This window comes from Papilio xuthus, unplaced genomic scaffold, assembly GCF_000836235.2.
Source record: "Papilio xuthus unplaced genomic scaffold, Pxut_1.1 DF826933.1, whole genome shotgun sequence".
Lineage (NCBI taxonomy): Eukaryota > Metazoa > Arthropoda > Insecta > Lepidoptera > Papilionidae > Papilio > Papilio xuthus.
The window spans coordinates 5,260,764-5,265,201 of record NW_013531716.1 but is presented as its reverse complement, the minus strand read 5'-3'; positions in this window follow the sequence as shown (position 1 = coordinate 5,265,201).

Below are 4,438 nucleotides of genomic sequence, written 5' to 3'. Positions count from 1 at the left end.
TTTAACATATGTTCTGAACATTGCCTACCAATCTTGTCATCATGAGGCATATTATTAGTCTTTCTAATACTACAAATTCTGCGATATTCCTTCTGCGTTATAAATTATAAATGCGCATATTATCTAAGTGCTTGTATAAAAAGCCGTGCTTAGACTGTAGGCTCATTTATTTCTTTCCACCAGTTCCAACGGGAAGTATCAGGTTAAAGATAATGGTTGCTTGCGGTCTGCGGTTTGAAGATTTAGATTTCTTGTATAAAGAATTTGCAATCGTCTGTCTGTTTATCGATGACCATACAATATACAGTATGTATTATAATGTTGTATACATATATGATTCAGAATACTACTATTAATGAATAGGTTACTTTTTTTAAATGCGAATACAGATATCAAATTGGTTAATTAATTTGATTTCTTCCTGATTATCTTATTATTCGATTATTGTCGTAAACATATCCTAGCAAGCCTATAGCTTAGTTGGAATGGTACAAGAAATATTAGTAAATTAACAAACACATACACTTAAAATAATTTATGTAAAAGAAAAAAAAACAGTCCCTTACTTCTTCCGCGCAAGCTTGGCCGTTTGTCAAATAAATATGATCAAAAAAGTTTTTTTTTCTTATAATCTATAATAAAAACAACACTTGTTATTACAATAAAATAAAAAGTTATTAGTTATCAAGTGGTCACATGCGACCTCCATCATTCATACGTTATTATAGTAGCATCAAAGCAACATCGCGCACCCCGCGTTCTCTTTTCAAACGCACCCCAAATAAATAAAAAGCGCATTTGGTGCACCGTCTGTAACACAATAGATTAAAAAAGAACGCAAGCGCATAAAAAACATCCGCGGTTATCTATTAGTATCTAGTTAGAGTTACACTCGCAGATGTTACAAAAATAATAATCCAACATAACAGCATACCCTCACGACTACCGATGTAAAATTAGGTAGTAAAAAAACATGTAGAAAAAAACAATTTCTTTACCTGAACAGGAGGGATTAGATCCCTAAATAAATAGATGATTTGAAAACTGCCGGTTTACTAATTGTTCTTTAAGGCGCCGTAAGTTATGGGATTTCGACTTTTTAAAACTTAAATGTAGACTTGAATAGATTTACGACTAGGATAAGTGTATAAGCGTAAGTGAGGTATGTTTTTATATCTCTTGAAGAGTAAGTTTTCAGAGTATTAGGTGTTGTGTTTATAAAATAAAAAGTATTTAACGATCAGTGTTCCGGTAACAAAATGGGTAGTAATAATTTTATATTCAGTAAAAACTTATATTTAACATTTTTTGTGTTTCATTATAAGCGAATTGCAAATGAATACTATTTGTAAATTTTCGATATACATGAAAAAATATGCACCACACATGCTACAAGGATCTTATGGCAGTTTTTTTGACATTGTGAGCAAAAATTTACAAACGTCTTCCGAAAGTTATGAATGTTGCAACTCCTGCAACTGATTTACAACTTATGATGAGTTTTCGTAGTAATTCCTGACTATTTAAAATGATATAACTAAACACATTATCAAATTAAATTAAATGTCATAATAACATACGTAATATTTATTAAGGAATTTAGAAATTATGAAAATAGCAACATACAACCGCGCAGTTTCCTCGTTAGAGAAAATAGGACGATCTCAAGAGTTTGTTAGTTCACATATTTTCTAACTGCGACAAGTTTCTTGTTGAAGTATAGATTTAGAAATTAAGAGCGTGTGATCAAACATAAGGATTGACATGAGTTCCCTATAAACGATTCATTAGTATTCGCTGACCCTTAGTTAGCCACGTACATTTTCAGAATGCAAACTTGCAATTACGCTCGTATACGAATGTAATATAATACTTAGCCGTAGAACAAACACCTGCAATTTTAATAACTAGGTACACGAACTAGCAAAAACTACTCAAAGTTCTAAGGAAATAATCATAGTTCGCAACAAGTCGGTAGCTTCCTTCCACACCCATCTGCTATTACAAACAAATCGTTCTATAAAAATATCGTATTTCACGGATCTCTTTGTAGGTTCACGGATGTTCGACGTTTGGGAGATTTCGGGGTGCGTTTTTGTGTTTTTTGCGACCGCATTACGAGTTATTGAATGACTACCGTGGGCAATTAATGCTTTATACAATGGGTATGATGGGCGTACATGCGAGTTCCGACCGGAAAAGTTCGATCGTGTACAATCGACTGCAATATGATATCGTGTGAGGAGAAGCCCACCTGTTCATATCAGCAAACCCTCCGCAACAATCGATGCATGCGCGTACTTTACTATAATTATGTTGTGAAAATTTGTACGCCTTTCCTTACATATTGAGATTATTAAATTAATTGAACGCAAACAAATATTCGGTCAATACGTCAGTAAACTGGGGCGATCAAGGTTCCGAGTTTACTTTCGTTTTCATTTTGTTGAAATTCAAAAACTTTTTGAAATACCTATAATACGAACAAATGGAAATAAATTATTTTACTATTAATCTTTACCTATGTTTTGTTGTACGTATACATAGTTATGTTCTTTTTAGGATACTTTTATTGATACAATTTTACTACGTAATTAAATTAAAGTAAATTTGCTTTCTTTTTAAGTAATATATTGCTATAAATAGTAGTTATAAATAATAAATTTGTATATAATATTTATGATCAATTTCATTGTGTGTATTGCCTTAAGCGTAAAATTAATATATTGAATTTTATAGTTTTATATCTCGAAGTCAAATCCATTTGCTATACTTTCAATTCTCTTTGAAGTTGCATCTTGTTTGCCCTGGGGTCGTTCGAGTCGCGTACAATCCTTGCTAAAGCTTTTAACTTTGGCCTACGACATTGTGATACAATCTGTAGCAAGAGGGCGCTGTCACAAGTTCTAGCTTGTATTTGAATACTTAATGATTTAAATGAAATTCAATCAAAAATTAATAATATAAAACTGGCATTATACAATTGAATTTAATGTAATAATATTCATGGTTCAAGGCATGTAAACATTATTCCTTATTTTATTAACTATATTTTGGTTTTTCAAGTGATTTTGCATAGTATGAATCTAGAGATTGAGTCGCAAGCGTGGAAACGCGCATGTATAAAGCGTCCCAGCCTCAGTCAAGCCCCGACGAGTAGGGCAATAACAATATATCGAGCCGGTCCGACCTCGACTTTAACTTGGTAATTGTGAATTAATAATTTCAATTACCGTCCCGACAAAACCGATGAAGCACCGCAGCGATCGTGCCAATCGTCTGACGTATTATGCCTTTAATTTATATAGAGAACGACATTTAATACACAAGTGATAAATTTAAACATGCCATGTTCTTTGGCGCATCGAGTATAGCTCGCGGGGGGTTAAGCGAATTGTTCCTCGGCTCGTATATTAGATTTTAATAGCCAACCCTTAAAGAGCCGATATTTTTAATTGCCTTTCGTAGTTTCTTACCTAGGAGGTCTGTGAGATCGTACATGTTATAAATTAGATAATTTAGTTTAACCGTGATTGCTCCAGCGGGAGGGACGCAGTTCGAATGTCGATTTGTTCTACTGAGATGGTCGTAAACAATAATGCTTAAGAATATTGTTCGACCTATAAATTAAGAGTAAATTCATGTTAAACGAGAAGTCATGACAGACTTTAAAGTCATGGTGAAATGGAGTTAATGCTATTTTATTACTTTGCGAATATAATAATAATTTCTAATTGTAGTCACCCTGTTTCATAACATCTCTAGCCCTCGGTATCGGAGACCAAAATATCTCTATAAAAAATCTTGCATCCCTGTCTGTCATCTTTGACAAAACAGAGGTGTTTAGAACGGGGATTTTGGTCTCAGAAACCCACAGTCACTAACTAATCTAAAAACCTACTCTTATTGAACTTTAGATAGTATATTTTAAGCGTAAGTGGGAGACACAAAACCATGTGCGTGCTTAATATATAATATTTTAATTTGAATACTTAATTTGTTTTAAGCTAATAAATATTATGATATGAAGTTATCTATAAATGTCATCTTAACAGCTTAGGTGTTACAAATGCGTGTATTTTTATAAAGATTCAAGAGTCGTAAATAATAAAATCAACGGATTCTGCGCTGCGTCGGTTTCTTAAAAACTGTATTGAATTTCTCATAAAGTGTCCGCCCCGCGGCGCCGCCCACGTTTTTGTTTATTTTTTATTGTCATTACAGTGTTAATAAAATGTCTTCTGAACTAAGGTGAAGGAGAACAACGGCTATTTATTCATGGAATTTATATGACGTTATATCCAATATGTCGTTTAATGCATCTGATAACATACTAGTACGGTGTTTATGGTGTTATTTAATTTTCATGCATATTCATAACGACTATTATATTTTTTAATAGTTTGAAATACTTTCATGTATATTGTATACAAAACCT